General features: G+C 32.9%; 1 long non-coding RNA gene across 1 annotated transcript in view; it reads right to left on the bottom strand.

Moving 5' to 3' along the window:
* LOC148278645 (uncharacterized) overlaps nucleotides 1–11,757 on the bottom strand; it is a 150,830-nt gene that overhangs the window by 32,206 nt on the left and 106,867 nt on the right. The gene's annotated exons all lie outside the window — the stretch shown is intronic.

Raw genomic sequence — 11,757 nt, 5'->3', positions numbered from 1 at the left:
CTTTGACAATCGCACACGTCTTGCAAAGTGTATTTTGATCTTTGACATAATATTATAAAATAAATACGAAGCCAAACTTACTGACAACAATAATAATAGAGACTTTTTTATTTTACACTTACCTACGTTTACCGTCTACTTCACCAGATTTCAAAGTATTGTGACTCTCAATATTATAACATTTTTTCAAACAAAGCTTCCTTTAAATTTTTTAAATTTAGACATGAAAATTGTCAGAAAAAAATATATGACCTATGGACAAAAATAGGTATAAGTGGCAAATAGGCAACGGGTTTGCTCTCAATAGTATCTCAATCAATCACCCTCAACTGCTCTCAATTTCAAAAGTCTGAAGTCTCTCAACTTCCATAGTCTCAACCATTGATATATTAATACATAGACATGCCCTGAACCCCCAAAAATGATGACACTTAACTTATATTCAAACGCTCAGTCATGCCCAACGCATATTAATTAATTTTATTTATTTAAAACTTTAAGTACAAAGAATAAGTACATTGGCGGACTTATTGCTAAAAGTAATATCTTCCAGCCAACAAGTGTTTAGTCGTTCTTCGACCGCCAGTTAGGCGTGACGTTTAGAATCGAAACAAACATGCCTACTTGTGTCATGAAAATGTGTAAAAACCTTTCGAATGAACATTGTAAAAAGGATTGTGTAACTTTTCATTGGTAAATATTTGTTCACGAGTGATTAACTAAGCTTAAAACCATTAATATATTATTTTTTGTGAACTAATTTGATTAATTATATCAAATGGTAAGTAGGTATCTAATATGGTTTAATCTCGGCAGGATTGTGTAACTTTTCATTAGTAAATATTTGTTCAGAAGTGATTAACTAAGCTTAAAACCATTCATATTCTAAGATAAATATTATTTTTTGTGAACGTCAAACTAAGCCCAGCGGCGCAATTGCGAAGCTCTTTTTAGTTACAGGGATGCATTGATAGGAATACGTTTTGAAATTTAATAAACGTGAGTTAATATTATCTTTGGGTTCCTAAAAATCCAGTGAAAATAAATAAACGGGTCGAAATTGTAAGAAATTTAAGGAAAGAACCTGATTGGGATCCACAAAAACGAATGTTGATTGTTAACGTTAAAATACTAACTATTTTATGTACCAAAATTAGTAGGTACCCTTCAATTTTTAGTAGCAGATGCATGCTCATTGGAGGCTGGAGGATTGATGTTTTTTTATCCACAAAGTGATTAATGATTATTCCTCAAAAGAGTTGACTAAAAATGTTTTTTTCTAATCAATGTGAACACGGATATGAAACTAGAAATAAAAATAGAGTAAAGCTGCCATTTCGTAAGACAAAGACACAAAACTCGTTGATTCACCGAGCTGTACAGTTATATTATAAGGGAATACCATTAGAAATAAGAGAACAAAAAAAAATCATTTAAATGTAAGTTAAAAAACATGCGTGAAGCAGATAAGTTAGCTCTTTAAAAGTAATCGTATTCGGGATGGCTTTAAAGAAGTTTTTTTTGTGGGTTTTCTAAAATAATGTTTTTTTTTTTAAACAAAAATCATTGTGTTGAAGGGGTTTTCTTTGTTTACAATAAGTAAATACTTTAATTAAGTAATTTAGCATCGACTTTACCCTTGTGTATCTGTTTTTTTTCCTCGGGACTATTCTTTGAGTTTTTTTTGTAATAGGGTGAATTTGTCTCAAATGTTTTGATCTCTGCAATATTTTTCGTGATAGCTTTCAAGTGTAGGTACATATATTGTTTAGAAATGTTTATAATTGGTATATATTTTAATGATAATTAGATTTGTTCATGTATTATGTTTGTACTATTTTAAGACCAAATAAAAAAATAAAATATATAAATAAATATGTTATGTATTTATAAACTGCCATAAACCCAGACTGATAAGATCAAATAATATTAAATTATCATATATTATTATGTTACTCATGCGCCCATCGTTGTCATTATTAGGCGTTTTAAATAGGAAACAATAAAGATAGAGAAATCTCAGCAATTTATATTTTCATAAACATTTATTATTTTTTTAATTCCTCAAAAAGATATAACATTTTCTTGATTACATGAAAATTCTTTTTGGTTTACTCAAAGGTCTACCCTATTCTACACTGATTAGTGATTAGCGTGTTGGCTACCGTACAGAAGACCTCAAGTTATATTACTTGTTTATTTTTATTTTTTAAATTACATATGTTTACAAATTCACAAACTTATTATGGCTTTTTAGGCTGTGCCCGTGGTAAACCATAATAATTAACAAGAAAATATATATTATTACATGTACATATATATTCATTTTAAATAAATAATAATTCATCATCATTCCCTTTCCGCACCTAATAGTGAATAGGACACTGCATTTGTACACCAATTGCAGCGTATCTTGATCATTTTTGTTACATGAAGGTAGATTAAGTATTACTCATTAATGCAAATCTGTAAGGGCTTACTTAAGCCTGTTGATTGGCCAAAAAAAAAAGATGATCAGTTTTACACTTCAGGTACCAGTCCGGGGACTACGAAATATTTCGCTATGAGAACACCCTCTTAAATAAATATTTCATATCGATACCTATTGCATGGTAGGCAAACGCACTGACCACTACATTCACATCTGTGTAGCTGGCGGTCGAAGAACTACTAAATACGCGTTGGGCATGACTGAGCGTTTGGGCATGAGTTAAGTGTTACCATTTTTGTGCATCCGGGCATGTCTATGGGTATATCTATTACATTTGTAGAAATTTTACAAACTTTGTTTAAACACATTTTTAAACCTTTAGAAGTAATTTGGAAATAATGATCATTTTTGGAAAATAATGTTTGGTAATTTAAAAAGAAATATAGGCTATTTATTATTTAATATAATTAATAATAACTTTCGTTTGTATTATTTCGAACGATGAAAAATACTATTAGGCCTTTTCACACATGCCACGTAAATCCATCCGGCCCGGTAACTTTACGCGTTCATTATACAAACGTATACACAACGTGTCGCCTTTTGCAGGTAGAACCCGGTAAAATTACCGCGCCGGGTGGATTGGTGTGGCATGTGTGAAAAGGGCCTTATTTTAAACCTCAGAACAATTATTCGCTTCCGCTTATAGAGATGCCATTTCGCTCTATTGCATAGAACGATAGCGTTCCAAATTTTTGGTTTGGTTTAACAACAAAAATGCCACGGATGGTAATAAGGAAGTTCAGTAGTTAAAAAAAAATGTTTACACCCTATTAAACTAAATCAATTTTTATTTTTTAGGTATCCTATTATCAGCGCTTTGATTTTTTTAAAGTTTTAAATATGAAATTACTCCGCGTGTGACGTCTCAAGTTCTCTTCCACTTCTTCTTGGTTAGTTCACCGATTGGTCCCTTGACTTACCGTAAACCGAAAATCTTTTACAACTCTGTTATCATTGGTTTATTAATATGAACTAGTGACGTCGATCAACGTAATTTGATTTTACTAAAATATTTTTTTATTATTTTTATCATGTTTTTATCATACATTTTCAAGAAACTTTGCCGTAAACTTTAATTCTCTAATTTTTAAAAGAAAATATTTTTTAATCCAATTTCCCGTAGGGCCGAACTTCCCCATTCTCGACCAGAGTACCTACGGCCCGTCGTATTGTTGTAAACTGTAGCTAACTTTATGATTGATAATCATATAATGGTTTTTGCCCGTACGGGCGACTCTATAAGCACTTGGGAATTATTACTCTGGTTAAAAACAGTACCCACTTTGAGACGGTATGAAATTTACTATTTACCGATATTTGTCGATAATCATCATTCCCTTTCCGCACCTAATGATGCATAGGGCACTGCATTAGTACACCAATCGCAGTGTATCTTGATCATTTTTGTTAAATGGAGGTGAGATGATCAGTCTTACGCTTCAGGTACCAGTCCAGGGACTGTGAAATATTCTAGTGTAAAAACACCTTTTAAAATAAAAAATATTTAATTTATTAATTTATTATGGATAACTTATAAAGCGCCATTTTCGTAATATAATACCTCAAGGGCGATTTACAAAGTAATTATATAAAGAAATAAATTTAATTTTAACTTTTTTAATTTGTAATTTAAGAAAAATAATGTACTTTGTCACCACATGCTAAGGATTTATTCAAATGATTTAGAGCAGCGTTTTTCAACCTTTTTCATGACACGACCCCCCTAGTATCAAAAAATATTTCGCGACCCCCCAACCCTTTTTCCTTATCCTTGCAATTTGATGAATCAACGGATATTGCGAATTGTGCGCAATTTGTAGCTTTTGGGCGTTTTGAATCCAATGAAATAATAATGGAAGAAATACTATTTTGCAATGCACTTCCCAAAAATACTACAGGTCGATGCTTGCATGACATGTTCCTTGAAGCTACGCAAGATATGAATATCGATTGGGCACAAAAATGCATTGCTATTTGTAGTGACGGAGCAAAAGCCATGACTGGTGCGAAGAGTGGATTTATTACTAGACTGAAAGAACAGATGCCAAACGCTTGTTGGATGCATTGCTTTCTCCATCGCCAAGCTCTTGAAGCCAAATCCTTACCGCAAGAATACAGTCAAAATCTATTAAAGGAAAAGCGTTGCAGACTCGATTGTTTCGAATCATTTGTGAAGATATGGGGACACTACACCGTAATTTGCTTTACCATACAGAAGTTAGGTGGTTATCAAAAGGCAACGTACTGACCAGAGTTATGGAACTTCGCGCTGAACTATTAGTATATTTACAGCAAGCTAAGTCACATTACTCTGAATTCATTTCTGACCCGGAATTCCTTTTAAAATTGGCTTTTCTTTCTGACTTATTTGAACATTTAAATAACTTGAATAAAAGTCTTCAAGGGCGTGATGAAAATGTCATTACAGCAAAAGACAAACTCCATGGCTTTATAAAAAAAATTGAATTGTGGTCATCATCTATAAACCAAAACAACTTCGTTTTCGTCTACACAGTCTTTCATTGAAGAAGTTGGAAGCGAGATCAACATCAACTCATATATATATGGTATGAAAATGATGTTACATAATTTGAAGAAAGAATTGTGCCATTACTTCTCACTGCAAGAGATATCGGATAACACTGAGCAAAGATGGATCTTAAATCCGTTTTTAAATGCAGCTATAAACGAGGCAAGTTTAGCAACTGAGCTCAAAAAGAATCTGCTGGAACTATCTGCCGATGGGATGTTACACTTGGAATTCAAGTCTGAAAATTTGGATACGTTTTGGTTAAAAAGAAAAACAGAATACCTGGAATTAACAACCGAGGCTTTGAAGTGTTTGATTCCATTTTCTACCTCGTACTTGTGCGAGTTGGCATTTTCATCAATGGCGCGAATAAAATGTAAACTAAGAAATCGCTTAAATTTGGAAAACGATTTAATTCTTAATGTGGCAAAAACGGATCCACGATGGGAGAAATTTATTGAACAAACTCAAGCGCAACCTTCACATTAAAAAGGAACGAAGATAAGCAAGCACAGATGTAATCATTTTCTATTTAAACACATTTTTAATATTTATTTTCTTTGTAATAACATGTTTTGAACTAGCATTTTTCTGACTTGTATGATTGATTATAGGGAAATTTTGTTAAATATAATAATTTTAACTCTTATCGACTTTTTATTTAAGTCTCACAAATAATATGTTGTATAAAAAAACTGAAGTTTTCTCGACCTCTCGCGACCCACAGGTTGAAAAACAATGATTTAGAGAACAAGTGAGTTTTAAGTTTCTTCCGAAACATCACTTCACTCTCACAGTTTCGCACCTCTGCTGGGAGAGCATTCCATGCCGTAGGGCCTGCGACCGCAAATACGCGTTCGCCGAATTTAGTGCGCTGTTTGCGTAGGGGTATAATAACTTTTCCTTTCGACGTAAATGTAGCTGATCTAAGCGTAAGACGTCTATCAGATAGTTCATCTGGAATGCAGAGTTCTCTTAAATATTCTGGAGCAGAGTTGTGCAGTAACTTATACATAAGCCAACAGAGTTTGTATTCGACCCTCTGTGGAAAACGTAACCAGTGTAATTTCCGAAGTAGTGGAGTGATATGACTGAACTTAGAGATTCCAAAAATAAGTCTCGCTGCGGCATTCAATACAGACTGTAGGCGAGTCATTTTAATCATTGGTAGACCTGCATAGTTTCGGGAATCTGAGAACTCTTGCATGGTAGGCAAACGCGCTGACCACTGCACCACGAGGCCGACAATAATGTAATATTTGTCGATAAGTATCTATAAACCAGAATTTTCCCATTTTAATTATTCTTACATTCTGTGTCCGGGCGGATGAATAATACAGTTTCGTGTGGGAAGAACCAGAACCCTAGAGACGAGCGTTTTCGGGTCTCAGGCAAAAATTCTGAAAAGGAAATAGAATAGAGATAAGTCCGCATCATAGTGTAGAGGTGAGCACGTTCGCCCACAACGCGTGTGGTCTTGGACTCGATTCCTAGCAGAGTGAAGGTGAAATGTATTTTTTGATATTTTACCTTTCATTGTTCCTATATTTTGGTTTTGTGTTGATATTTGTTTTGTTTGTATTACTACGTTCTTCCTCCTTTCTGAAGTGGGATTTGGAGCGTGGGCCGCGGTCTCAATAGGAAAATATAACTTTTTTTTCAATTTTTAAGTGATAAAGGTCTACGAAATACTGTCCAGTAAAAAAAATATTTTTTAATTTGTAATTCGTGCAAAAACGGTCATTCCATTGGCCGCGCCCCTAATACGTCACGATTCATGTTTATTTGTTTTTTTTTTTTTTTAATTCTTTATTTGGATATATATATATATTTTTATTTAATAAAGGAGTTGCCAATTTTTGCCTTGCTTATTATGTACAAGGCTTATTGTAACTGCAAAAGGTATGTTCCTTCTAATTTTTCGACTATAGTGTGAGGATCTGGTGGTGGAAACTCATACAGGAGAAGCCGGACTATTGACAGGCATAAGCAGATCTTCCATTTCACTTTGAGAGCGTTCGGCATTTGGTGTCCTATTTTTATTTATTTCAACAATCACCTTTACTATTTTTACCATGTATTATGACTTATTACTGTTACGTCTCTTTATTTGGATAACCAACAGCTATATTTATTTTAAATATAAAACAAAACAAATTACAAATAAGCCAATTACAGGTTTTCACAAGTAGCATCACAGTAAGTTAAAAAAGATTCTCGAACATGAAATGAACAGTAATGTAAACCCAAAAGAAAAGAAAAAATACTACGAATTATTTCGAAAGCAAACGCTGTACGTCATTATGATTATTTGCAAATAAATCTGTTTGATGATTTAGTTATTACATTAAAACTATTGGAAGTTCGCCATAAATATGAATTTTGCCTATAATTAGATGAAACAAGAGGTATATGAAGAAGAAGGTTATTTCTTAGAACTTCTGAAGGAACATTAGAACAGTCGATTGAACCAGAGGCAATTTTTAGTAGATAAATTATATCCGCTATTTCGCGACGTTTTTGCAGAGGTACTATTACCTCTATCACCTATGTGATATTTTTTTTCATATATGAATATTGAATATATTGATCGGATTTAAACTCAAGTTTCAACCGAAAACACATGAAGTTAACGATTTTTTAAAAAATATTTTCAATGCGTGATATCTGCACATTGTACATAGGATTCCATATTTGTGATGCATATTCTAAGTTGCTCGCACTAATGTACAGTAAAGAATTTTAAGTGTCTTTGCCATGTTCCTGATCATTCAATTTGTTTAGAATATTGTCTCGAATCTTGACGTTACAACTATCGAGGCCAAAAAAATCGCGTTTTTCTAGAGATGTATTTTAAAAAATACTTATTTTAAAATTTATTTATAAAAACTTGTCTCCACAATATCCATATTGATTTTGAAAACACAATTAATTATTCTAAATCCAGTACATATATTTTAATCAGTATTCGTAGTATGTGATATTTTCCTATTTGAAAAAAAACACTGTATTCCTTCACTGTCATGCTGGGAAATTAGAAAAAGGTGATTGTACTAACCATGTTTATTTGATTGATCACAAATTGACAGTACTACAGTGAGGGGTAAATACAATGAAAGCTTTTGAAGTTTAGATGTTTTGTTATTTGATAGTGAATAAGCATGAATTAATTGAGATTAATAATTGATAGTGAATATGCGAAACTGAAGAAAGACAAGTCTAAACGAACAGTTTTGGGATAGGTGTGGGTGCTTTCATTGTTTCTGTTCTAGCATCTGAAGTGTAAGACTGATCACCTTACCATCCGTGTAACAAAGACAATCCAGATATTCTGCTGTTGGAGTGCCCTAAACACTACTGGATGCGGTTAGGTAAATGATGAATTATTGTTATAAATATATTTTTTTCAAATATGTACGTAATAACACATAAATTCACAAGAAAAATAAATAAAATCGTTTTCAATTATTCAATCGACAACACAATTTTAATTAACTTCTAGACAATTCGAGATCTTGGGATACTTTTTGATAACAAACTTAAATTCAATTATCACATTGACCACATTTCAAAGAAAGCGTCCAAAATCTGTGGATTTATTTTGCGAATATCTAAGCCATTCAAAAGCCCGAAAATTGCAATTACATTGTATAAGTCATTTGTTCGTAGTTTGCTTGAATTTAATTCTATAATATTATGGTCCCCTAATTATAATACTCATATAACGCGGATTGAATCGGTGCAACGTAAATTTTATAACTCGTTAATATTTAGAATCGGATTAAATACTTTCATATTCAACTATTATGATCGTCTAGAGTACTTTCATGTCTTTAGTTTAGAATTCAGAAGGATTTTGGCTGGTTTGATATTCTTGCACAAATTAATATCTTACTGTATAGATGCCCATGATATCCTTGCTCAGATAAACCTTAATGTACCTCGCCGTAACATGCTTACCAATCCTGTCTTGAAATTATAAAACTAACATCGGATTCTTTTCCTCTCTGCCAAGGATCCTCAGAACAGTGAACGAAATCTCACTAAACGGTACTGTCGATGTGTTCCTACAGCAAGGGCAGGCATTTAAGAAGCAAGCGGTGTTGTCTCTCCTGACTCACGATGTCACACTTGCCATTTCCGCCTAGATTATGCTACGATTATGTATATTTATTTATTTACACTCTTTATCAAAATACAATTCCATGTTCACTTATATACATACCTTTTGTTAATTATACACTTTGTTAGTAGATTTTAAGAATGTTTAGATTAAGATTACTCATTAATGCCAATCTATTAGGGTTTACTTAAGCCTGTTGATTGGCTAAAAATTAAAAAAAAAACACAAAATGAGTTTGTTGTGACTTCTGAGAGTGAAAATATATTTTAAAATATAGTATTCACCGTATGTTCCAATGCTTAAGCTAGGGTTTCCTAGGACAGCGGTGCCCGTATTTTAACGGCCGTAGTGAACGGCGATGCAGTGGACAGCCGTCGTAACGGTGACTAGAGTGTGGTTTCCTAGGAAAACGGTGTTATCAACACCATTTAACACCGTTTCCCTAGGAAACCACTCTCTAGTCGACGTTACGACGGCTGTCCACTGCATCACCGTTCACTACGGTCGTTAAAATACGGGCACCGCTCTCCTAGGAAACCCTAGCTTTAGAAAGCCTTTGTTAATGCGGTAGCGTAAACCGATTCCTTGGTAGGCGGGCAGGCTATTTCTACGGAACAGTGACTAACCCCCCCCCCCCCTCCCCGGCATTCGTCAACGTGTCAACACACATGGACAGGGACCTTGTGACAAAAATGTTTGCTCTACGTGAACGTGTCGCTCCCGCACATTTTTTCTGCTGTCAATTGAGGTAGAAAGAACTTTTTTATTATTTAGTTCGTTCTTTAACAATACGTGCTACAAAATCTCGGTTTAAATTCCCGACATGATTGACATGGGATATTTATTGAAATTTATTAAACTAGAATATTTCATAATCCCAGGACTGGCTCCTGAACGTAAGACTGATCACCTTACCTTCGTGTGACAAAAATGATCAATATAGCCTGCGTGTACCAATGCAGTACCCTATGCACCATCAGTTGCAGAAAGGGGATGATGATGATAGTCCAGAAAAATCATTATCACCGCTCTTGAATCGCATTCCTGAATGATGCGATCGGATTCTCTAGGGATGCGATTGCAACTCAAACCATTAAAAATCTTAAACCATAAAATTACGTATCTATTTACCTTGTATTTTTTTAGTGTGTTCATTTGTTATTTAAAACAAAATAATACATTTTCTGGTGTTTTTGTACAAAAAAGATGTTTTTATTAATAATTTAGACGGTTGGCTCAATACAGGTCTAGACGAATTTATGTACTTACCTAAACTCCAAACACGTCAAACTCCCAGGAACACGGCTGACGTCATATTTCCGTATAAATTTTTTAATAATTTGAAATACCTATTGTCTTAAACTTCCATCACTTCTTAATTTTACAATCCCAGTGCGCAGACCAGAAACCAATCTTTATTTAAAATGTCTAAATGTTCAACAAATTCGTATCAAATAGAACCTGCAATATGTGTAATCACCTCAGAGTAATTACCGCATGCTGTGCGCATTATTACTCTGAGGTTATCACCAATTTAGTCATATTAATATTGATAATATGTCTTTAACTTCACTTTTGAAGATTTTGAGATTTCAAAAATGACATTTATAAATCAAATTCAAGTTATGATGGAGCCTATATACAAATGTGATGTCCTGTATGTAGGCATATTTGTAGTAAAACTACACTGTATGGTCAGCCTATATTCGTAATATATGTAAAAAAAAAACATTTTATTTTTTATTGATAAACCATTACGGGTTACATATTTAACAAAATATTTTTACTTTTAAAATTCACATTCTACTGTTAATAATATTTTAATATCTTTTGAAAAGGTTGTCTGAGTCTTTTGTTTAGTTTTATCTGGTAGTTTATTGTATAATTTCAGTCCATGGTTTATTAGTTTCGATTGTCCTTTTCTCGTTTTAGAAGGTTGCATATGATATTATTCTGATATTCTCGTATTGTGTTCACAGTTGTTTTCAAGTTTTAATTCTTCGTATACAATTACATCAGTGGCTAATTTATGAATAAATTTTAAGGATCCTAGTTTAAAGAGTTCAGTTACATTTAATTGTTTAGTTTGTTTAAAAGGTTATTTAGTTGCTGTTAGATTAGGGTAGGTCATACACTAAGTTTAATATTTTATTTTGCTGTCTTTGTAGTCTGTTTATGTCATTTTGAATTCCTGTTCCCTATAGTAGTTGCATATAACATATTTTAGTTTTTACATGCTTCATACATGATTTTTTTTCTCTTTTTGGGAACAAAGTTTTTGATTTAAAAAAAAAGACTCGATAATGTCGCCACTTTGCTAATTAAATTGTTGATATAAATTGTCCATGTCAATTATCTGTCTATTGTTAGTATAATGTGCAACTGGGTGACCGATATTCAAGTGCAGATTTCTTGTTTTTTTTTTTTTTAATAATATAAATCCATATAAAAAATGCACTTTCTCTAGCCACCTTCAAGAAACGCCATTTAATACGTATAACATAATGCAGGTACTTAAAAAAACTTTGTTTATATGTGCAAGCCTTATCTCCTCGCCTTACTAATTAGGTTTTTTTATTTTAACATATGTATGTATCTTTTAATATAAAT

This window comes from Micrasema longulum, unplaced genomic scaffold (genome assembly GCF_059751315.1).
Source record: "Micrasema longulum isolate JH-2025_06_02 unplaced genomic scaffold, ASM5975131v1 h1tg000849l, whole genome shotgun sequence".
In the NCBI taxonomy this organism is placed as follows: domain Eukaryota; kingdom Metazoa; phylum Arthropoda; class Insecta; order Trichoptera; family Brachycentridae; genus Micrasema; species Micrasema longulum.
The sequence above is the reverse complement of the archived record's forward strand: the minus strand, read 5'-3'. Positions and strand labels throughout refer to the sequence as shown.